The sequence below is a fragment of the Oncorhynchus masou genome, unplaced genomic scaffold (genome assembly GCF_036934945.1).
Source record: "Oncorhynchus masou masou isolate Uvic2021 unplaced genomic scaffold, UVic_Omas_1.1 unplaced_scaffold_739, whole genome shotgun sequence".
NCBI lineage: Eukaryota > Metazoa > Chordata > Actinopteri > Salmoniformes > Salmonidae > Oncorhynchus > Oncorhynchus masou.
In genome coordinates this window covers 274,663-300,432 of record NW_027013845.1, presented here as the reverse complement: position 1 = coordinate 300,432, position 25,770 = coordinate 274,663, and the positions used below count along the sequence as shown (strand labels likewise).

The window sequence follows — 25,770 nt, the reverse complement described above, 5'->3', positions numbered from 1 at the left end:
ATGCATATTGGATAGAAAACACTCTGAAGTTTCTAAAACTCTCTGAATTATGTCTGTGAGTATAATATAACTCATATGGCAGGCAAAAACCTGAGAAAAGTGAAGTGAGAAATCTGAGGTTGGTTGATTTTCAACTCATTCCCTATTGAAGATACAGTGGGATATTGGTCATGCGTCACTTCCTAAGGCTTCCACTAGATGTCAGCTGTCTTTGGGAACTTGTTTGAGGCTTCTACTGTAAAGGAGGGGCTCATAAGGGCTCTTTGAGTCAGTGGTCTGGCCATGAGAGGTAGCTCGCACTCCATTTCTTTTCGACAGACAAAGGAATTATCCGGTTGGAACATTATTGAAGATTTATGTTAAAAACATCCTAAAGATTGAGTCTATACATCGTTTGACATGTTTCTACGGACTGTAACGGACTGTCTGCTCCTAGTGAACGTGCTTCGTGACTTTGGATTTGTTTACAAAATGCTCTAACAAAAGTAGCTATTTGGACATAAATGATGGACGATATCGAACAAATCAAACATTTACTATGGAACTGGGATTCTTGGGAGTGCATTCTGATGAAGATCATCAAAGGTAAGTGAATATTTATAATTTTATTCTGTTGACTGCACAATATGGCGGATATCTTTTTGGCTTGTTGGGTCTCTGAGCGCTGTACTCCGAATATTGCATGGTTTGCTTTTTCCGTTAAGCTTTTTTGAAATCTGACACAGCGGTTGTATTAAGGAGAAGTGTATCTAAAGTTCCATGTGTAACACTTGTATTTTCATCAACATTTATAATGAGTATTTCTGTAAATTGATGTGGCTCTTTGCAAAATCACTGAATGTTTTGGAACTACTGAACATTTATTTACCTTTATTTAACTGGGCAAGTCAATTCTTATTTTAAATGAAGGCCTAGGAACAGTGGGTTAACTGCCTGTTCAGGGGCAGAGTGACAGATTTGTACCTTGTCAGCTCGGGGGTTTGAACTTGCAACCTTCCAGTTAAGAGTCCAACACTCTAACCACTAGGCTACCCTGCAGCCAAATGTGTCCTTCTGCCACAACCTGAGGGGCAGCCAGTGAAAAGTGCAATGTAATGTCGATAATATTTCCCATCTTGTTTTGTTTTGTCTTTCATACCATGTCATGTGTCTTCTCAGTCATGTTGACACTGGTCTACTACCAGGTCATAAGTCTCCTCAGTAATGTTGATACTGGTCTACTACTATTGCTTTAATGTATTGTTATTCTGATTAATATTGTTGTTGTTAATGGTAATCCCATGTCCACTACTACTATTATTATTGCTGTTGGTCCCACCATTTATTTATATATAATTATATATTTTATATATGTATAAATATATATATAAAATATAGATTTATATTTTTCAATATGTATACTTTGACAATGTAAGTAATAATGAACTTGCCATATCAATAAAGTCAATTGAATTGAGAGAGAGAGAGACGTACACACTGAGATTGACAAAAGCTACTTTGTTAATAAAGTTATTTAAGTCGAACTACAACTCGTTTGTGGTGCAATGCATTGTGGGTAGGTCAGTAACAGAGAGTGGAGGACGCCATGTGCTATTGAGGGAGAAGGACCAGGACTGACAGGCAACGCTGCGACTCTGTGAATTGGAAATATCTGGAGGAGATCCGGGGGCACAAATAATAAACATGTACTGCACAAGACACTGCATTCGGACCGCGCTGCGAGTCGCCGCAAAGACTCGTCGGTAAGCGGGTGTCATAACCGGGGATCGTAGCTGCTTGTGTAAATTCTAGAACAGTGGGACACAGGAGCTAGATGGTTTGCTAACGCTAAACGCGTCAAGGGCAGAGAATTGCTAGCTAATTTGCCATGCATTCACCATTTATGTGCCCCAAATAGTCGGAATCACGTAGAACTATTAACATAATAACCCTGGGCTCATTCATTTGCTTTGTGAAGAACGGATTTTATGATCAGCCGGCTAGCTAGCCAACCGCAATGCCATCTAATTCCTCGTTAGCTAGCTAGTGAGGAACACTCTTGCAGCCAAATGGATTAATCCGTCACGGGGAATGTGTTGTAAAACCAGCTAACTAACTTGTAATCTAGAGCGAGTAGGCTCTGCAGTAAATAACGTTAGCCAGTTCCATGGACCAAATGCACCCTGCTCCTTCCTTATGAGACGTGCCAGTCAAGGTCATGTGTTTCTTGTACGGCATTTGTGTTTAACTTTGACAAATGGTTGTCATATCCTGTACCTTGCTAGAGCTTCCCTCCCGGTTCTGATTGGTGATTTGTATAGATTTTCACCATTGTATAATGCTCCTGTCGACCTTACCGTGGCAGTTGTACAACTGATTCAGGGGGGTTGGGTTAAATGCGGATGACACATTTTGGTTGAATGTATTCAGTTGTGTAACTGACTAAGTATTCCCTTTCCCAACTGAACCAGGTGGAAAATTAGGATGAGAAATAGCAGCTAACTAGCTACTGTGATATTACTAGCTGGTGGATTTGAAGAATCTTTGAGAGATCTGTGACAACATTGAATCACTCATTCCCTTAGGCCTAGAGGGTTTTACAGATGGGACTCAAAAGGCCCCTAAAGTCACATCCAGGAGCCTAAATCTAATTCATTAGTGCATAGTTGTAAATTAATTTGCACCAAAACTGTCCATTTAAACCAATAGAAACCAAACTATTTTAGGTGGACGGGATGCACGCTCTACAGAGGAAACACTGGATTGAATGTAGAGGTCGACCGATTATGATTTTTCATTGGAGGACCAAAGGAAGCCGATACCGATTTAATCGGCTAATAGTGACAATTACAACAACATTGAATGAACACTTTTTTTAAATGTTAACTTAATTACATAAATAAAATCAATTTAGTCTCAAATCAATTATGAAACATGTTCAATTTGGTTTAAATAATGCAAAAACAAAGTGTTGGAGAAGAAAGTCAAAGTGCAATATGTGCTATGTAAAAAGCTAATGTTTAAGTTCTTTGCTCAGAACATGAGAACATATGAAAGCTGGTGGTTCCTTTTAACTTGAGTCTTCAATATTCCCAGGTAAGACGTTTTGGGTTGTAGTTATTATAGGAATTATAGGACTATTTCTCTCTATACCATTTGTATTTCATATACCTTTGACTATTGGATGTTCTAATAGGTACTTTAGTATTGCCAGCCTAATCTCGGGAGTCGATAGGCTTGAAGTCATAAACAGCTCAATGCTTGAAGCACAGCGAAGAGTTGCTGGCAAACGCAGGAAAGTGCTGTTTGAATGAATGTTTACGAGCCAGCTGTTGCCTACCACCGCTCAGTCAGACTGCTGTATCAAATATCAAATCATAGACTTAATTATAATATAACACACAGAAATATGAGCCTTAGGTCATTAATTTGGTCAAATCCGGAAACTCCTTTAGAAGACAAAGTTTATTCTTTCAGTGAAATACGGAACCGTTCTGGCACCGGGTGGCATCCTTAAGTGTAAATGTTGCTGTTACATTGTACAACCTTCAATGTAATAATTATCTAAAATTCTGGCAAACTTTGTTAGGAAGAAATGGTCTTCACACAGTTCGCAACGAGCCAGGCGGCCCAAACTGCTGCATATACCCTGAACGCAAGAGAAGTGACAATTTCCTGAGTTAAAAAAAAAATCATGTTAGGAGGCAATATTAACTAAATATGCAGCTTTAAAAATATGTACTTGTCTATTGGTTTTAAGAAAGACATTGATATTTATGGTTAGGTACACATTGGTGCAACGACAGTGCTTTTTTCGCGAATGCGCTTGTTAAATCACCCGTTTGGCGAAGTAGGATGTGATTCGATGAAATCATTAACAGGCACCGCATCGATTATATGCAACGCAGGATAAGCTATATAAACGAGTAATATCATCAACCGTGTGTAGTTAACTATTGATTATGTTAAGATAGATGCTAGCTAGCGATGCCAGCTAGCAACTTACCTTGCATCTCAGTGCAAGAGGCGTCACTGCAGTACCTAGTTCGAATCCAGGCTGCATCACATCCGGCCGTGATTGGGAGTCCCATAGGGCGGCGACACAATTGGCCCAGCGTCGTCCGGGTTTGTGAATACGAATGTGTTCTTAACTGACCTGCCTAGTTAAATAAAGGTTCAATAAAACAATACATTAACTGTGTGATTTTGTTTCCCCAGGCAGGAGCTCCAGACACCAACGTCATGTGCCCTCCGAACACTCGGGACCAGCCCAGCCAGCCTTTCTGCTGTCATCGCCGTCCCCCCCTCTGGATGGAGCCCCCAAACAGTACCCCCCCCCAAAATCACCCAGCTGGTACACGACATCACCAGCCTCACCTTGTTAGAGGTGTCAGACCTCAATGAGCTCCTCAAGGTATGGAACTGGAACATGTAGATTAACATAAGGAGACGTGGGCATCCTTGAGTCATTTAGCAGACGCTCGTATCCAGTGCCACACAGTCAGTGTCATAAATTATAGCACATTGTCCTATATACATAGTTCTAGTATCTACCTCTATACCATGGTATCTATATATACACTGCTCAAAAAAATAAAGGGAACAATTAAACAACACAATGTAACTCCAAGTCAATCACACTTCTGTGAAATCAAACTGTCAACTTAGGAAGCAACACTGATTGACAATAAATTTCACATGCTGTTGTGCAAATGGAATAGACAACAGGTGGAAATTATAGGCAATTAGCAAGACACCCCCAATAAAGGAGTGGTTCTGCAGGTGGTGACGACAGACCACTTCTCAGTTCCTATGCTTCCTGGCTGATGTTTTGGTCACTTTTGAATGCTGGCGGTGCTTTCGCTCTAGTGGTAGCATGAGACGGAGTCTACGACCCACACAAGTGGCCCAGGTAGTGCAGCTCATCCAGGATGGCACATCAATGCGAGCTGTGGCAAGAAGGTTTGCTGTGTCTGTCAGCGTAGTGTCCAGAGCATGGAGGCGCTGCCAGGAGACAGGCCAGTACATCAGGAGACGTGGAGGAGGCCGTAGGAGGGCAACAACCCAGCAGCAGGACCGCTACCTCCGCATTTGTGCAAGGAGGAGCACTGCCAGAGCCCTGCAAAATGACCTCCAGCAGGCCACAAATGTGCATGTGTCTGCTCAAACGGTCAGAAACAGACTCCATGAGGGTGGTATGAGGGCCTGACGTCCACAGGTGGGGGTTGTGCTTACAGCCCAACACCGTGCAGGACGTTTGGCATTTGCCAGAGAACACCAAGTTTGGCAAATTCGCCACTGGCGCCCTGTGCTCTTCACAGATGAAAGCAGGTTCACACTGAGCACATGTGACAGTCTGGAGACGCCGTGGAGAACGTTCTGCTGCCTGCAACATCCTCCAGCATGACCGGTTTGGTGGTGGGACAGTCATTGTGTGGGGTGGGGTGGCATTTCTTTGGGGGCCCGCACAGCCCTCCATGTGCTCGCCAGAGGTAGCCTGACTGCCATTAGGTACCAAGATGAGATCCTCAGACCCCTTGTGAGACCATATGCTGGTGCGGTTGGCCCTGGGTTCCTCTTAATGCAAGACAAGGCTAGACCTCATGTGGCTGGAGTGTGTCAGCAATTCCTGCAAGAGGAAGGCATTGATGCTATGGACTGGCCCGCCCGTTCCCCAGACCTGAATCCAATTGAGCACATCTGGGGCATCATGTCTCGCTCCATCCACCAACGCCACGTTGCACCACAGACTGTCCAGGAGTTGGCGGATGCTTTAGTCCAGGTCTGGGTGGAGATCCCTCAGGAGACCATCCGCCACCTCATCAGGAGCATGCCCAGGCATTGTAGGGAGGTCATACAGGCACGTGGAGGCCACACACACTACTGAGCCTCATTTTGACTTGTTTTAAGGACATTACATCAAAGTTGGATCAGCCTGTAGTGTGGTTTTCCACTTTAATTTTGAGTGTGACTCCAAATCCAGACCTCCATGGGTTGATTTAAATTTGATTTCCATTGATCATTTTTGTGATTTTGTTGTCAGCACATTCAACTATGTAAAGAAAAAGTATTTAATAAGAATATTTCATTCATTCAGATCAAGGATGTTATTTTAGTGTTCCCTTTATTATTTTGAGCAGTGTGTGTATTATTCCACAGAGTTAATGTATTTTTATTGTTTAACCTTTGTTTAACTAGGCAGGTCAGTTAAGAACACATTGTTATTTACAGTGATGGCCTAGGAACGGTGGGTTAACTGCCTTGTTCAGGGGCAGAATAGCAGATTTTTACCTTGTCAGCTCGGGGATTCAAACATGCAACATTTTGGTTACAGGTCAAACACAGGAACCACTAGGCTACTCTGCCGCCCCTACACTCTAACCACTAGGCTACCTGCCACCCCTACACTCTAACCACTAGGCTACCTGCCACCCCTACACTCTAACCACTAGGCTACCTGCCGCCCCTACACTAACCACTAGACTACCTGCCGCCCCTACACTCTAACCACTAGGCTACCTGCCGCCCCTACACTCTAACCACTAGTCTACCTGCCGCCCCTACACTCTAACCACTAGGCTACCTGCCGCCCCTACACTCTAACCACTAGACTACCTGCCGCCCCTACACTCTAACCACTAGGCTACCTGCCGCCCCTACACTCTAACCGCTAGTCTACCTGCCGCCCCTACACTCTAACCGCTAGGCTACCCTGCCGCCCTACACTCTAACCGCTAGGCTACCCTGCCGCCCCTACACTCTAACCGCTAGACTACCTGCCGCCCCTACACTCTAACCAACTAGGCTACCTGCCGCCCCTACACTCTAACCACTAGGCTACCTGCCGCCCCTACACTCTAACCAACTAGGCTACCTGCCGCCCTTACACTCTAACCACTAGGCTACCTGCCCGCCCCTACACTCTAACCACTAGTCTACCTGCCGCCCCTACACTCTAACCAACTAGGCTACCTGCCGCCCCTACACTCTAACCACTAGGCTACCTGCCGCCCCTACACTCTAACCGCGACTACCTGCTGCTTATATTAACTGGTCCCCCATGTGTAAAGCCATGTTATCATTACTCATTGTGTATTTATGACTTGTTTTACTTTATTATTTCGACTGTCTTTCTCTCTGTATTGCTGGGAAGGTCTAAGTCAGCATGTCACTGTTGGTCTACACCTGTTGTTAACGAGGCATGTGATGAGTAACATTTTGATCGGCTCAAAGACTTCTCCAATAAAGTATGTTTTAATTTTTTTTGTCCCAGAAAACCCTAAATATCCAGGATGTTGGGATGATGCCAATGGGAGCCATGACTGCAGCAGCAACACCTGCAGCTCTGGTAAGACAGGGATTGTTTCAGTGTGTTTCTGTGTTTTATTCAATACGTTTTATCAAGCTTCTTTACCGACGCCCCGTGGTTACCCCTCCCTTACACGACGCCCCGTGGTTACCCCGCCCTTACACGACGCCCCGTGGTTACCCCGCCCTTACACGACGCCCCGTGGTTACCCCGCCCTTACACGACGCCCCGTGGTTACCCCGCCCTTACACGACGCCCCGTGGTTACCCCGCCCTTACACGACGCCCCGTGGTTACCCCGCCCTTGCACGACGCCCCGTGGTTACCCCGCCCTTACACGACGCCCCGTGGTTACCCCGCCCTTGCACGACGCCCGTGGTTACCCCGCCCTTTGCACGACGCCCGTGGTTACCCCGCCCTTGCACGACGCCCCGTGGTTACCCCGCCCTTGCACGACGCCCCGTGGTTACCCCGCCCTTGCACGACGCCCCGTGGTTACCCCGCCCTTGCACGACGCCCGTGGTTACCCCGCCTTGCACGACGCCCGTGGTTACCCCGCCCTTGCACGACGCCCCGTGGTTACCCCGCCCTTGCACGACGCCCCGTGGTTACCCCGCCCTTGCACGACGCCCCGTGGTTACCCCGCCCTTGCACGACGCCCCGTGGTTACCCCGCCCTTGCACGACGCCCCGTGGTTACCCCGCCCATGCACGACGCCCCGTGGTTACCCCGCCTTGCATGACGCCCGTGGTTACCCCGCCCTTGCACGACGCCCCGTGGTTACCCCGCCCTTGCACGACGCCCCGTGGTTACCCCGCCCTTGCACGACGCCCCGTGGTTACCCCGCCCTTGCACGACGCCCCGTGGTTACCCCTCACCCCACATGACTTGATCTAGGAGGTGCCCCTGCAGAGCTCATTGGCCTTCTATTTATAAAGGCTATAACCTTGTTTAGTTTCAATGCCCAATGCAAGCTTCTTTACTGCAATGCAATCGTTGTGCTTGACTGTACACATAAACATGTCATGTAGTGTCCTCAGGGCGTAGATGGTGCATGTTTTCACCTGGCATTGTGTTCATTCTGCTCCTACAGGCAGTGGAAGAGGACGTGGCACCAGTCAAGAAAGAGAAGACTCACTTCACAGTAAAACTGACAGAACTGAAGGCAGCGGAGAAAGTGAAACTCATAAAGGAAGTGAAGAACTGCATCCAAGGCTTGAACCTGGTGCAGGTCAGATGGTCTGTTTGTCTCTGTGTGATGTCACAGCCAGACAAGGATTCTTCAGTTCTTTCCTGTCTTTCTAATCATTTGTCCATTCCATCTCTGACCACACATGTTCCAGTGTCCACGCTTAAAGGAGTCAAATCAATCTGAGACCTAGGATAGCTCTGGGTTGGAGGCCTTTCACTCTGTGGTCCTGCTCTCTGTATGTATATAGTAGGTTAAGAAGTTGGGGGCCTTTCACTCTGTGGTCCTGCTCTCTGTATGTATATAGTAGGTTAAGAAGTTGGGGGCCTTTCACTCTGTGGTACTGCTCTCTGTATGTATATAGTAGGTTAAGAAGTTGGAGGCCTTTCACTCTGTGGTACTGCTCTCTATGTATATAGTAGGTTAAGAAGTTGGAGGCCTTTCACTCTGGTACTGCTCTCTGTATGTATATAGTAGGTTAAGAAGTTGGAGGCCTTTCACTGTGGTACTGCTCTCTATGTATATAGTAGGTTAAGAAGTTGGAGGCCTTTCTCTGTGGTACTGCTCTCTGTATGTATATAGTAGTTTAAGAAGTTGGTGGCCTTCTCTGTTCTCTCTCTATGTATATAGTAGGTTAAGAAGTTGGTGGACTTCTCTGTTCTCTCTCTATGTATATAGTAGTTTAAGAAGTTGGAGGCCTTTCTCTGTGGTCCTGCTCTCTATGTATATAGTAGGTTAAGAAGTTGGAGGCCTTTCACTCTGTGGTACTGCTCTCTATGTATATAGTAGGTTAAGAAGTTGGAGGCCTTTCACTCTGGTACTGCTCTCTATGTATATAGTAGGTTAAGAAGTTGGAGGCCTTTCACTCTGTGGTACTGCTCTCTATGTATATAGTAGGTTAAGAAGTTGGAGACCTTTCACTCTGTGGTACTGCTCTCTATGTATATAGTAGGTTAAGAAGTTGGAGGCCTTTCACTCTGTGGTACTGCTCTCTATGTATATAGTAGGTTAAGAAGTTGGGGGCCTTTCACTCTGTGGTCCTGCTCTCTATGTATATAGTAGTTTAAGAAGTTGGGGGCCTTTCACTCTGTGGTACTGCTCTCTATGTATATAGTAGGTTAAGAAGTTGGAGACCTTTCACTCTGTGGTACTGCTCTCTATGTATATAGTAGGTTAAGAAGTTGGAGGCCTTTCACTCTGTGGTCCTGCTCTCTATGTATATAGTAGGTTAAGAAGTTGGTGGCCTTCTCTGTTCTCTCTCTATGTATATAGTAGGTTAAGAAGTTGGAGGCCTTTCTCTGTGGTCCTGCTCTCTATGTATATAGTAGGTTAAGAAGTTGGAGGCCTTTCACTCTGTGGTACTGCTCTCTATGTATATAGTAGGTTAAGAAGTTGGAGACCTTTCACTCTGTGGTACTGCTCTCTATGTATATAGTAGGTTAAGAAGTTGGAGGCCTTTCACTCTGTGGTCCTGCTCTCTATGTATATAGTAGGTTAAGAAGTTGGAGGCCTTTCACTCTGTGGTACTGATCTCTATGTATATAGTAGGTTAAGAAGTTGGAGGCCTTTCACTCTGTGGTTCTGCTCTCTGTATGTATATAGTAGGTTAAGAAGTTGGAGGCCTTTCACTCTGTGGTACTGCTCTCTGTATGTATATAGTAGGTTAAGAAGTTGGAGACCTTTCACTCTGTGGTACTGCTCTCTGTATGTATATAGTAGGTTAAGAAGTTGGAGACCTTTCACTCTGTGGTACTGCTCTCTGTATGTATATAGTAGGTTCAGAAGTTGGAGACCTTTCACTCTGTGGTACTGCTCTCTATGTATATAGTAGGTTAAGAAGTTGGAGACCTTTCACTCTGTGGTACTGCTCTCTGTATGTATATAGTAGGTTCAGAAGTTGGAGACCTTTCACTCTGTGGTACTGCTCTCTGTATGTATATAGTAGGTTAAGAAGTTGGAGGCCTTTCACTCTGTGGTACTGCTCTCTGTATGTATATAGTAGGTTCAGAAGTTGGAGGCCTTTCACTCTGGTACTGCTCTCTATGTATATAGTAGGTTAAGAAGTTGGAGGCCTTTCACTCTGTGGTACTGCTCTCTCTATGTATATAGTAGGTTAAGAAGTTGGAGGCCTTTCACTCTGGTACTGCTCTCTATGTATATAGTAGGTTAAGAAGTTGGAGGCCTTTCACTCTGTGGTACTGCTCTCTATGTATATAGTAGGTTAAGAAGTTGGAGGCCTTTCACTCTGTGGTCCTGCTCTCTGTATGTATATAGTAGGTTAAGAAGTTGGAGACCTTTCACTCTGTGGTACTGCTCTCTGTATGTATATAGTAGGTTAAGAAGTTGGAGGCCTTTCACTCTGTGGTACTGCTCTCTCTATGTATATAGTAGGTTAAGAAGTTGGAGACCTTTCACTCTGTGGTACTGCTCTCTGTATGTATATAGTAGGTTAAGAAGTTGGAGGCCTTTCACTCTGTGGTACTGCTCTCTCTATGTATATAGTAGGTTAAGAAGTTGGAGACCTTTCACTCTGTGGTACTGCTCTCTGTATGTATATAGTAGGTTAAGAAGTTGGAGGCCTTTCACACTGTGGTTCTGCTCTCTGTATGTATATAGTAGGTTAAGAAGTTGGAGGCCTTTCACTCTGTGGTACTGCTCTCTCTATGTATATAGTAGGTTAAGAAGTTGGAGGCCTTTCACTCTGTGGTACTGCTCTCTCTATGTATATAGTAGGTTAAGAAGTTGGAGACCTTTCACTCTGTGGTACTGCTCTCTGTATGTATATAGTAGGTTAAGAAGTTGGAGACCTGCAGGTCAGATGGTCTGTTTGTCTCTGTGTGATGTCACAGCCAGACAAGGATTCTTCAGTTCTTTCCTGTCTTTCTAATCATTTGTCCATTCCATCTCTGACCACACATGTTCCAGTGTCCACGCTTAAAGGAGTCAAATCAATCTGAGACCTAGGATAGCTCTGGGTTGGAGGCCTTTCACTCTGTGGTCCTGCTCTCTGTATGTATATAGTAGGTTCAGAAGTTGGAGGCCTTTCACTCTGGTACTGCTCTCTGTATGTATATAGTAGGTTAAGAAGTTGGAGGCCTTTCACTCTGGTACTGCTCTCTATGTATATAGTAGGTTAAGAAGTTGGAGGCCTTTCACTCTGTGGTACTGCTCTCTATGTATATAGTAGGTTCAGAAGTTGGAGGCCTTTCACTCTGGTACTGCTCTCTATGTATATAGTAGGTTAAGAAGTTGGAGGCCTTTCACTCTGTGGTACTGCTCTCTGTATGTATATAGTAGGTTCAGAAGTTGGAGGCCTTTCACTCTGGTACTGCTCTCTATGTATATAGTAGGTTAAGAAGTTGGAGGCCTTTCACTCTGTGGTACTGCTCTCTATGTATATAGTAGGTTAAGAAGTTGGAGGCCTTTCACTCTGTGGTACTGATCTCTATGTATATAGTAGGTTAAGAAGTTGGAGGCCTTTCACTCTGTGGTACTGCTCTCTGTATGTATATAGTAGGTTAAGAAGTTGGAGGCCTTTCACTCTGTGGTACTGCTCTCTGTATGTATATAGTAGGTTAAGAAGTTGGTTGCTTTGTGTTATTGTTACTGTAGATCACTGATCTCCTCTGTCCTCTACCAGGCTAAGAAGTTGGTTGAGTCCCTCCCCCAGGAGATCAGAGCCAATGTGTCCAAAGAGGAGGCGGAGAAGCTGAAGACGGTCCTGGAGACAGCAGGGGGCACTGTGGTGCTGGAGTAGACCGTCTCTCCTCTCTCCATCCCTCCACCCGACTGACCCCATCCACCGTCTGGCTGCTGTTACTCCTGTCTATCTTTCTGTTGTATACAGCAGGAAAAGAACAAAGGAACCAATGCCTTGGAAAAGGAAACTAAAATCTATCCTTTTTGACAACGTTGCTGTACTAGCTACCAACTGGACGGTGTGGGGCGGGAGAAACTAACTCAGACTGGACGACTCAGGCTCAGAGCCTGAACGCACCCGCCCACCGCCCGGCCGCTCGTCAGTTCCCTCGCCCGTTTGTCTTGTTTGTTCGTCTGTGTGGCTGGCTCTGTCCCGATTCTCCACCCTTCTCCCGAAGTGTGCACTTCTCTTGGGTTCTTTCTCGAATTTGGTTTAACAATGGTGGAAACTCAAAACTCCCTCAAGCCAATGTTAACATCAGCCCCATGTTTAAAAGTCCACAACTGGGAATATGAGGGTACAGGAGAAGGGTGGATAATGGGTACTTTTGCCCATCTATCAGTCTGGTACTTTTGCCCATTGGTCTGCATTCAAGCTGGACTTGGCCTCATGTCTGTATTTGTCTGGGGGTGAGTTTCCCTGGAAGCCTCGTCGTTAACGTGGCATGTTATTTCCCCTGACAACCCAGCCTCCACGGTGACACCATTGAAATATCTACGTTTGACTGTCTGTATTCTCCAGAGGAGGCTGGTGGGAGGAGCTATAGGAGGACAGGCTCATCGTCATGGCTGGAATGGAATTATGGAACGGCGTCGAACAGGCGGTTTCCATTGGATTCCATTAATTCCATGTCAGCCATTACAATAAGCCTGTCCTCCTATAGCTCCTCCCACCAGCCTCCGCGGGTATTTTATGTGCGTCAATGAACCAAATTCGTCAAATGGACATTTGGCTGGTTGTTCTATGAGTGGTGTGAGTGGGTCATCAAGAGGACTGAGGTACCACGTTGGCAACCAAGCTTTTTTTTAGAACCCCTCCCCCTGACTGGTAACAGACTCGTGTTATCTAGAACCGGGAGAACGGAGCTGTGTCTTCATTACGGGTTGGAACCCGGAACAGAACTGAAAAGCCGGAAAATAATGTAGTAGCAGAAACTGAACCTGCAACGAAAGTGATCCATGCTGTTCCGGAACAGAACCATTATTTTAAAAGCATGGGAACCGGTTAATAACGTTCTTTTACATTCCAGGCCTTGTTTCTACTCTCACAAAAAAACGCAAACAAAGTGCCAAGGCAAAGCCCTCACTCTGTCACTCAGAAACATATTCCAGGATCTGCCTGCAAGCTGAAACTCTGTACCAGTGTGTGTGCATGTTTAGGCCCCCCCCACCCCTCCGGCTCTATCCGCACTGATTGGTGAAGTCATTTAATTAGCTAAATGTGAAGGGGGGGGGGCAGGTTGATTTTAAAGGTTATAAAAGGAATAGGAAGGAACGCTATAAACCGGTACTTTTGTTTGGTTTGAACCGGTTCAGAACGTCATTTTTCCGGTCGGAACAGTGGAACGTAACAGTTAAATTTGTATTTTCCTGTTCGGAACGATTGGAAAAAATAATTTTGGTTCCAACCCCTGGTCTTTATACTGTATGGCTGATATAGGATCAATGATGAAGTGATTAAAAAAAATAAAACAAGTTACATTTCTTTGGTTGGTTGAATATAATCTTACATTGGATCACATTTGACAGATTGTGCTGTAAAGACTGTGAACGATTATTAAATAGTACCTATGTGAAATGTATTCATAATGATGGGATTACATATTTATTTTTATGTAAAGCTTTGTTTGGTGTTCGACATCTATATTTTGAATTCATTAGAATTTGAAACAAAGTGCATTGTAATATGTAAGAGCCACTAGGGGGCAAAAGAGAGCTTTGCTGATTCGCCCAGACCAGGGCAACTGGCCTGATTCTGTAGGCCCATGGATCAATCCCTCCTCCCAAAAGGTAAGTCCTATGGGATCTCAACTTACTGTTGAGTTATAATAGTAGAATACACCAAGGTGCAATTTAGAAACGTGGTTTTACATCAGCAGCTTTTCTCTTTATGTCGGCCACTGACAGTCACTCAATCAGCCATGTCAACTAAACATTTAGATTGGTAAATTAGTCTATAGAGGCCAGCAAGCAATCATGGTCAAAACATGGGGTTTAGTGGTTAGTGTTGGACTAGTAACCGAAAGGTTGCAAGTTCAAATCCCAGAGCTGACAAGGTACAAATCTGTCGTTCTGCCCCTGAACAAGGCAGTTAACACACTGTTTCTAGGCCGTCATTGAAAATAAGAATTTGTTCTTAACTGACTTGCCTAGTTAAATAAAGATAAAATAAAAAATGACCAACTGGGGATGGCAAACATTTCTCTCCACCCTATGGCAAAATGTGTAGAACTGCAGGAAATTAGCTTTTAAAACGGCACATTTTTCTCTCCAGCTTGGGCTGTTGTGTTGACCATATTACCGCCACACCAGCAGTCACAAGACCAACGTGACTCTATGTGAGTCACAGTAATCTCCTCTTGTGCACTCTGGACATGCCTTGGTAGAACCCAAAACATGGTCCTTGTCGATGTTGTTTTAACGCCTTAATACAGCATTGCTTTCTAAGGTGATGATTCATTAAAAACACCCATAAGCATGTTAGAGCTTGTAGATATGCCTATATAACCCCCACACACGAGAACTAAAGTAATGATGTATACAATACAATCGCCTACTGCACTGCATAATTACTAAAGGCAGAACAACATTACAAAACATTTATGTAAGATGTCTTTGCTACATCATTGGTCGGGCCTTTACAAAGGCTGGTGATGGTATTATGATGCTGTTGGATGGACTGGTTACCTTATGCTACACTCCAGACTGTCTCCATGAGTCTGGGAGAGAACATATAGGTGATGCTGTTGGATGGACTGGTTACCTTATGCTACACTCCAGACTGTCTCCATGAGTCTGGGAGAGAACATATAGGTGATGCTGTTGGATGGACTGGTTACCTTATGCTACACTCCAGACTGTCTCCATGAGTCTGGGAGAGAACATATAGGTGATGCTGTTGGATGGACTGGTTACCTTATGCTACGATCCAGACTGTCTCCATGAGTCTGGGAGAGAACATATAGGTGATGCTGTTGATTCATTGATTGTGCAGGGTGGCTTACAGAGTTAGCCTACAATTATTGTGAATTTCTATTTGATTTTATAATAGCCTAGTTATAGGGTATATAATAGCCTAGTTATAGGGTATATAATAGCCTAGTTATAGGGTATATAATAGCCTAGTTATAGGGTATATAATAGCCTAGTTATAGGGTATATAATAGCCTAGTTATAGGGTATATAATAGCCTAGTTATAGGGTATATAATAGCCTAGTTATAGGGTATATAATAGCCTAGTTATAGGGTATATAATAGCCTAGTTATAGGGTATATAATAGCCTAGTTATAGGGTATATAATAGCCTAGTTATAGGGTATATAATAGCCTAGTTATAGGGTATATAATAGCATAGTTATAGGGTATATAATAGCATAGTTATAGGGTATATAATAGCCTAGTTATAGGGTATATAATAGCATAGTTATAGGGTATATAATAGCATAGTTATAGAGTATATAATAGCATAGTTATAGGGTATATAATAGCATAGTTATAGGGTATTTTATTATATCTTCATAATTAATAGGCTGACATCACCTTTTAACTATAGAATATCTCACCGCCGTGTGTTTCCATCTCCTCTCCTTCATTGCTTTTTTCAGCTCGCAGAGAGAGGGGTTGTCAACAGTTTAATTAATTATGTTTTGTGAAAACATTTTTACTTATCGATGTTCCTGAACAGATTCCACTTGGTTTTCCTAATGAAGCACTGGGTAGTTTCAGGAACAACGTTAGAGAACCCGTGGAGGTTGATGGTTGATGCGTGGAGTGACCTAACCGGAGGAGCGAACCAGGCACCGTTGAAAAGGAACCGGCGGGAAACGGCCTCCCATGTACCTCTTCCAGTGTATACAGATGATATCTATTTCCCCCTGTTCCTGCCCATTTCACAATGGGCCATTCTAAATCCACTCATAAATCAACTCGTTTCAAATATTAGCAAAAGCAAGATTAAATTGAGAATAGTCTGATGGGTGAAAATATGATCACTTGATTAGAGAAGAGGGTGTGTAGCCTGATGCAAGGAACTGAGTGGAAGACCTTCTCAGATCGTCAGTATCCTGTAGTCGCATCGCGGAACTGAGTGCAAGACCTTCTCAGATCGTCAGTATCCTGTAGTCGCATCGCGGAACTGAGTGCAAGACCTTCTCAGATCGTCAGTATCCTGTAGTCGCATCGCGAACTGAGTGCAAGACCTTCTCAGATCGTCAGTATCCTGTAGTCGCATCGCGGAACTGAGTGCAAGACCTTCTCAAATCGTCAGTATCCTGTAGTCGCATCACGGAACTGAGTGCAAGACCTTCTCAAATCGTCAGTATCCTGTAGTCGCATCACGGAACTGAGTGCAAGACCTTCTCAAATCGTCAGTATCCTGTAGTCGCATCACGGAACTGAGTGCAAGACCTTCTCAAATCGTCAGTATCCTGTAGTCGCATCGCGGAACTGAGTGCAAGACCTTCTCAAATCGTCAGTATCCTGTAGTCGCATCACGGAACTGAGTGCAAGACCTTCTCAAATCGTCAGTATCCTGTAGTCGCATCACGGAACTGAGTGCAAGACCTTCTCAAATCGTCAGTATCCTGTAGTCGCATCGCGGAACTGAGTGCAAGACCTTCTCAGATCGTCAGTATCCTGTAGTCGCATCGCGAACTGAGTGCAAGACCTTCTCAGATCATCAGTATCCTGTAGTCGCATCGCGAACTGAGTGCAAGACCTTCTCAGATCGTCAGTATCCTGTAGTCGCATCGCGGAACTGAGTGCAAGACCTTCTCAGATCGTCAGTATCCTGTAGTCGCATCGCGGAACTGAGTGCAAGACCTTCTCAGATCGTCAGTATCCTGTAGTCGCATCGCGGAACTGAGTGCAAGACCTTCTCAGATCGTCAGTATCCTGTAGTCGCATCGCGGAACTGAGTGCAAGACCTTCTCAAATCGTCAGTATCCTGTAGTCGCATCACGGAACTGAGTGCAAGACCTTCTCAAATCGTCAGTATCCTGTAGTCGCATCACGGAACTGAGTGCAAGACCTTCTCAAATCGTCAGTATCCTGTAGTCGCATCACGGAACTGAGTGCAAGACCTTCTCAAATCGTCAGTATCCTGTAGTCGCATCGCGGAACTGAGTGCAAGACCTTCTCAAATCGTCAGTATCCTGTAGTCGCATCGCGGAACTGAGTGCAAGACCTTCTCAAATCGTCAGTATCCTGTAGTCGCATCACGGAACTGAGTGCAAGACCTTCTCAAATCGTCAGTATCCTGTAGTCGCATCGCGGAACTGAGTGCAAGACCTTCTCAAATCGTCAGTATCCTGTAGTCGCATCGCGGAACTGAGTGCAAGACCTTCTCAAATCGTCAGTATCCTGTAGTCGCATCACGGAACTGAGTGCAAGACCTTCTCAAATCGTCAGTATCCTGTAGTCGCATCACGGAACTGAGTGCAAGACCTTCTCAAATCGTCAGTATCCTGTAGTCGCATCGCGGAACTGAGTGCAAGACCTTCTCAAATCGTCAGTATCCTGTAGTCGCATCACGGAACTGAGTGCAAGACCTTCTCAAATCGTCAGTATCCTGTAGTCGCATCACGGAACTGAGTGCAAGACCTTCTCAAATCGTCAGTATCCTGTAGTCGCATCGCGAACTGAGTGCAAGACCTTCTCAGATCGTCAGTATCCTGTAGTCGCATCGCGGAACTGAGTGCAAGACCTTCTCAGATCGTCAGTATCCTGTAGTCGCATCGCGGAACTGAGTGCAAGACCTTCTCAGATCGTCAGTATCCTGTAGTCGCATCGCGAACTGAGTGCAAGACCTTCTCAAATCGTCAGTATCCTGTAGTCGCATCACGGAACTGAGTGCAAGACCTTCTCAAATCGTCAGTATCCTGTAGTCGCATCGCGGAACTGAGTTCAAGACCTTCTCAGATCGTCAGTATCCTGTAGTCGCATCGCGAACTGAGTGCAAGACCTTCTCAGATCGTCAGTATCCTGTAGTCGCATCGCGGAACTGAGTGCAAGACCTTCTCAGATCGTCAGTATCCTGTAGTCGCATCGCGGAACTGAGTGCAAGACCTTCTCAGATCGTCAGTATCCTGTAGTCGCATCGCGGAACTGAGTGCAAGACCTTCTCAGATCGTCAGTATCCTGTAGTCGCATCGCGGAACTGAGTGCAAGACCTTCTCAGATCGTCAGTATCCTGTAGTCGCATCGCGGAACTGAGTGCAAGACCTTCTCAGATCGTCAGTATCCTGTAGTCGCATCGCGGAACTGGAGTGCAAGACCTTCTCAGATCGTCAGTATCCTGTAGTCGCATCGCGGAACTGAGTGCAAGACCTTCTCAAATCGTCAGTATCCTGTAGTCGCATCATGCAGCCCGTTTGTGTTGATTTCTAACACATTCTAAGGTTTGCATCATTCACCACTAAAGTTGCCAAATAACTCAATCTAATGTATAGAACATAGCCACTTCATATATGCACCTCCTCTGGAATGTAAAAAATATTCAGTAATATTCTTTTTAATATAAAATCGTATAATATAAAATGAAGTGGGCCATATAAGTCTATCCTGTCAGATAAATGAACAGGCCTACATTTTCTTCATGTGTTTCTTTAGACCAGACCCCCCAGGCTAGGAGGAGGGGGGGTGTCACTGCTCTTCATGCAGTGACAGTCAGTGGAGGGAGAGAAGGAGTGGGTGTCAGACAGTCAGTGGAGGGAGAGAAGGAGTGGGTGTCAGAGTCAGTGGAGGGAGAGAAGGAGTGGGTGTCAGACAGTCAGTGGAGGGAGAGAAGGAGTGGGTGTCAGACAGTCAGTGGAGGGTGAGGAGGAGTGGGTGTCAGTCAGTGGAGGGAGAGAAGGAGTGGCTGTCAGACAGTCAGTGGAGGGAGAGAAGGAGTGGGTGTCAGACAGTCAGTGGAGGGAGAGAAGGAGTGGGTGTCAGACAGTCAGTGGAGGGAGAGAAGGAGTGGGTGTCAGACAGTCAGTGGAGGGAGAGAAGGAGTGGGTGTCAGACAGCCAGTGGAGGGAGAAAAGGAGTGGGTGTCAGACAGTCAGTGGAGGGTGAGGAGGAGTGGGTGTCAGACAGTCAGTGGAGGGAGAGAAGGAGTGGGTGTCAGACAGTCAGTGGAGGGAGAGAAGGAGTGGGTGTCAGACAGTCAGTGGAGGGTGAGGAGGAGTGGGTGTCAGACAGTCAGTGGAGGGTGAGGAGGAGTGGGTGTCAGACAGTCAGTGGAGGGAGAGAAGGAGTGGGTGTCAGACAGTCAGTGGAGGGAGAGAAGGAGTGGGTGTCAGACAGTGGAGGGAGAGAAGGAGTGGGTGTCAGACAGCCAGTGGAGGGAGAGAAGGAGTGGGTGTCAGACAGTCAGTGGACTGTCTGACAGTGGAGGGAGAGAAGGAGTGGGTGTCAGACAGTCAGTGGAGGGAGAGAAGGAGTGGGTGTCAGACAGTCAGTGGAGGGAGAGAAGGAGTGGGTGTCAGACAGTCAGTGGAGGGAGAGAAGGAGTGGGTGTCTCCTTACTATTTCTTGCACCACGTGTTTCTGTGTATCTTCTCTGTTACCCCACATACCACTGACAGCTTATGAAAACCACGCTGTCTTAACCAGATGGGCTCCAGGCCCAGTTCAACACGGGTCCATGACATGTTGTTGCACTTGTGTTATATCTCAACACAATATAATCATAGCTGTGTAATAACTTGAGAAGTGACGTTGTTGTTGTTGTTTGTGAAAACCTTTGTCCGTTTGACCTCTGTCAAGCCGGGTTCTGAATGTTTTTCTAAACCCTCGACATCTTTGGGTCCACTGTCTGCCAGTCTGACCGGAAACCAAAATTGGTTCCTCGGTTTTAGGTTCTATTGAAGCCCTCTTACAGGTCAGAGCCCAGTACCGTAGGTCATCTACAGCTATGTAGAGGGCAGCTGTATTCCACAACACTACAGGAGCAGGGAGGGGTCTTGGCTACTATTTTTACATCAGTCACGTAGGCCACACTTCCACTCAGGGTGGAACCAGCTGCGTCCAGTCTTGGCACGAGATGGTAGAGCAAAGTAGAATTCTCTCCCACCCTCAAGACACATGGGTAATGTTTGACCAGCAGACGGATCCTCCTGCACAGTAAAGAACATTCTGATCTAGTGTCTATTCTAACAAGTATTTGTACAGAGGAATATTTATTACAGAGTAGTTGAGAAAACCTGCAGAGACTCGTATAACCTTGTCTCCTGAGTTGGATCAGAAGTGGTCAGTGGCCATCATGAGACACAACACGTTCAGTGACATGCACTTGTTTTCCATGCTGGGAAGATTGGCACAAAACAAAAGCCTATTTTCCCTGGTTATTCTGGCAGTGTTGGCTGGGCCCATGCTGTGTGTCAAAGTTGTGGAAAGACTACGTGCCTACGTTGAATCATGTTTCCAGTGCGCGCTAGTTTCTAAAAAGAGCACACCCACTTGAACACCAGCTGACAAGGCAAATTAGACTGCTATTACACAGGCAGCCCAATTCTGATCGTTTGACAATTATTTGCATATCTGATACATATCTGATATATCTGGTCTTTACCTTAATGTGTAAACAGCAACAAAAACACATGGAATCTCATCTTTTGACTTGGATTTATACCTGCGTTTACACAAGCAGACCAAATTCTGACATTTTTTCCCACTAAGTGGTCTTTTGACCAATCAGATAAGCTCTGAAAAAGATCTGATGTGATTGGTCAAAAGACCAATTAGTCGGCTTCCCGAGTGGTGCAGCGGTCTGTTGAGGCATCACTACAGCCTGGGATTCAATCCCAGACTGTGTCATTACTGGCTGTGACCGGGAGTCCTATAGGCCGGCGCACAATTGGCCCAGCATCGTCCGGGTTGGGGGAGAGTTTGGCCCAGCGTCGTCCGGGTTAGGGGAGAGTTTGGCCCAGCGTCGTCCGGGTTAGGGGAGAGTTTGGCCCAGCGTCGTCCGGGTTAGGGGAGAGCTTGGCCCAGCGTCGTCCGGGTTAGGGGAGAGCTTGGCCCAGCGTCGTCCGGGTTAGGGGAGAGCTTGGCCCAGCGTCGTCCGGGTTAGGGAGAGTTTGGCCCAGCGTCGTCCGGGTTAGGGGAGAGCTTGGCCCAGCGTCGTCCGGGTTAGGGGAGAGCTTGGCCCAGCGTCGTCCGGGTTAGGGGAGAGTTTGGCCCAGCGTCGTCCGGGTTAGGGGAGGGTTTGGCCCAGCGTCGTCCGGGTTAGGGGAGAGTTTGGCCCAGCGTCGTCCGGGTTAGGGGAGAGTTTGGCCCAGCGTCGTCCGGGTTAGGGAGGGTTTGGCCCAGCGTCGTCCGGGTTAGGGGGAGAGTTTGGCCCAGCGCCGTCCGGGTTAGGGAGGGTTTGGCCCAGCGTCGTCCGGGTTAGGGGAGGGTTTGGCCCAGCGTCGTCCGGGTTAGGGAGGGTTTGGCCCAGCGTCGTCCGGGTTAGGGAGGGTTTGGCCCAGCGTCGTCCGGGTTAGGGGAGGGTTTGGCCCAGCGTCGTCCGGGTTAGGGGAGAGTTTGGCTCAGCGTCGTCCGGGTTAGGGGAGAGTTTGGCCCAGCGTCGTCCGGGTTAGGGGAGAGTTTGACCCAGCGTCGTCCGGGTTAGGGGAGAGTTTGGCCCAGTGTCGTCCGGGTTAGGGGAGAGTTTGGCCCAGCGTCGTCCGGGTTAGGGGAGAGTTTGGCCCAGTGTCGTCCGGGTTAGGGGAGAGTTTGGCCAGGGGGGCTTTACTTGGCTTGTCGTGCTCGAGCGACTCCTTGTGGCGGGCCGGGCGTCTGCAGGCTGACTTCGATCGTCAGTTGTACATGTTTCCTCCAACGCATTGGTGCAGCTGGCTTCCAGGTTAAGCAAGTGGGTGTTAAGAAGCGCAGTTTGGCAGGTCTCTCAAGTGGCGCAGCGGTCTAAGGCACTGCATCTCAGTGCTAGAGGCGTCACTACGGACACCCTGGTTCAAAACCCAGGCTGTATCACAACCGGCCGTGATTGGGAATCCCATAGGGCAGCGCACAATTGGCACTGCGTCGTCCGGGTTTGCCTGGTGTAGGCCATCATTGTAAATAAGAATTTGTTCTTAACTGTCTAGTATAAATAAAGATTACACATGTTTTGGAGGATGGATAACTTGGCCTTCTCTCATCGAGTCCGTTGGGGAGTTGCAGCGATGAGACAAGATCTTCACGGAATTGGGGAGAAAAATTGGGTACTTTTTTTGTTTTGACTAATTAGTGGGAAAAAAATATTCAGAATTGAGCTGCCTGTTTGAACATAGCCTAAGTCGATCTCAACCCTGATACAAACCCTATCCTCTATATGTGATCTCTGTCTGGATGCTCAGATCAGATTCTTTTGATCTGTTTTTATTTCACGACCTGCCATTATCATGACAACCACCCAGACATTTGGCGACTTGAAATGAGCATGGCGTCTGTTTGTTACGTCAGAGGCTAGGTCAGTGAAAATGCGCACATCTGATATGGGTCAGATGTACAACGGAGTGTGGACAGTCAGTAAAAAAAGATCAGATATAGAAAGCAAATCTGATGTTTGGTTCTTAGAGGAGTAGGTGTGTAACTAGGGAGGCTTTTGAATGACTACTACAACACAGCTGTTGCGAAACGAGATACCGGGCGGATTCGATTATGCTGAACCGCGGGGCACCGGTCTATGGCAGTAATCTGCACAGCACGGTCATGTCCACCACGCAGCATTTTGCATCATCTACATACATGCATCCCTTTTCCATTAAATATATATTCTAATTTTCGAAACGCAGATGAAGCGTTTTTTCAAAAGCAATCACTTTTACAATGTGCAAATACAGAATCGCACTCTTAACTCCACGTGCTAAATACGTCACTTTTTGTTTTGAGCCGATTTAGTCGTGGGCTTTGAACAGGGCAACTGGCTCAGCCCGGTTCTAAAAGGAATGCAATCAACTTTCTCCCGGTGGAAAACACGCTTACCCGGGCCAGATTAATCGAATCGCCTCATTGGTCGAGATGTATGTTCGTTCCATAATAGGTCCATACAAGTTTAAAAGACTTTGGTGCAGCCGGCTAACACTAAACTCGTGAGTTGCGTCAACCAGGCTAGCAGTATTCATATGTAATATAGGCGACGTTTTGCCATGCGTTTTGTATGAAATGCCGCGGAAAGAACGGCGCAAGAACCGGGAAACATTTTCCACCAATCGCCAGTTTTGGACATTATCTGACACAGGCCAATAAATCTCTAGCCCGGGAGTTGAAATAAGGTAGTGTGGGTCCAAGCAGGTGTCACTGGATAGGCTAACACAAGACGGCCCAGACAAGGTGTCTCTGGTTTGATTAAACAACAGGACACTTGGAAACATGTCGGAGAAACGCCGGTCGCGATGGTATTTCGGTGGACTTTCCTCAAGTGCTGCCGCCAGTATTACACACCCCTTAGATCTGATCAAGGTAAGATATGTAGAGGAGATCTGATCAAGGCAAGATATTGTAATGTAACATGCAATGAGTGATTCTGTCCCGAAGCCCAGCGCGCAATTGACTTTGCCACTAAAGTATGCTTGATTTGCGGAGTCAATATCTGCATTTATAGAGCCCCACAGTGGAGGCGTCATAATACCCATCAAAAATAGTTTTTCCACCATGAATTTTCCCCATGGGGGATTTTAGAATCACTTAAAAATAAGTGATGTGTTTCGTGTCGGTTTACCCTGGCGTAAAGTTACGATAACCATGTAAATCTCTCTCTCGGACAAGGTGACAATATATTCGCAATATATTTGTCAATATATTCACCTCTATTTACTCTCTGATTTGAACATGCTAATTAGCATCAAAGTAGACTTCATGCAAGACTACTAATCCCTACAAGTTTCTGCATGTCTTCTCTAGCTGACACATTTTCTAACAGGTTTTGTATCAATTTAAAACTTGCACAAGACAGTTCACATAATTGTCCATTTACAGAAATGCAGCCAATGTATTCATTGCAACATTTTGCTAACATTAGACAGTTAATCCAGAGATTCTTACCTTTGTCTCGATTCGTCAGTCTGGTCCAGATCATCATGGTATTTGTAGTTCTTTAAGGTAGCATATTCATTTTTTGGGGTGGGTAAATACAGGTGAATGATATGATTATTCATTGACAGTTTTTGATCAAGCTGCGTTTGAATGCCAGAGCATGTAAGTGGACCAACAAGAGCTATCCGTTTTACTAATTTGACTTCAGATTCTGACGCTTATCCACGTTTCTCCAAACATCACAAATCAAAGTGTTTTTTGACAGCCTGGGTTGCTCCTCCTGCTCAGCATCCATTCTTTATTCATTCTAAATGGTTCATTTAAGGGTTACGTTTTTGGATAGGGTTAAAACATAATATATATACACTAAAATAACACATCCTAGATCTGAATTAATTAAATATTCTTATTAAATCCTTTTTTCTTTACATAGTTGAATGTGTTGACAACAAAATCACACACAAATTATCAATGGAATTCAAATTTATCAACCCATGGAGGTCTGGATTTGGAGTCACACTCAAAATTAAAGTGGAAAACCACACTACAGGCTGATCCAACTTTGATGTAATGTCCTTAAAACGAGTCAAAATGAGGCTCAGTAGTGTGTGTGGCCTCCACGTGCCTGTATGACCTCCCTACAATGCCTGGGCATGCTCCTGATGAGGTGGCGGATGGTCTCCTGAGGGATCTCCTCCCAGGCCTGGACTAAAGCATCCGCCAACTCCTGGACAGTTTTTATTTTTTTATTTTACCTTTATTTAACCAGGCAAGTCAGTTAAGAACACATTCTTATTTTCAATGACAGCCTAGGAACAGTGGGTTAACTGCCTGTTCAGGGGCAGAACGACAGATTTGTACCTTGTCAGCTCGGGGGTTTGAACTCGCGGTTACTAGTCCAACGCTCTAACCACTAGGCTACCCTGACAGTCTGTGGTGCAACGTGGCGCGCCCCCCCAAAGAAATGCCACCCCACACCATGACTGACCCATCACCAAACCGGTTATGCTGGAGGATGTTGCAGGCAGCAGAACGTTCTCCACGGCGTCTCCAGACTCTGTCACGTCTGTCACATCTGCTCAGTGTCAACCTGCTTTCATCTGTGAAGAGCACAGGGCGCCAGTGGCGAATTTGCCAATATTGGTGTTCTCTGGCAAATGCCAAATGTCCTGCACGGTGTTAGGCTGTAAGCACAACCTCCACCTGTGGACGTCGGGCCCTCACACCACCCTCATGGAGTCTGTTTCTGACCGTTTGAGCAGACACATGTACATTTGTGGCCTGCTGGAGGTCGTTTTGCAGGGCTCTGGCAGTGCTCCTCCTGCTCCTCCTTGCACAAAGGCGGAGGTAGCGGTCCTGCTGCTGGGTTGTT

General features: G+C 46.1%; 1 pseudogene; it reads left to right on the top strand.

Moving 5' to 3' along the window:
* Window positions 1-1,544: 1,544 nt before the first annotated feature.
* On the top strand, window positions 1,545-13,977 carry LOC135537274 (large ribosomal subunit protein bL12m-like; annotated as a pseudogene).
* Window positions 13,978-25,770: the final 11,793 nt, after the last annotated feature.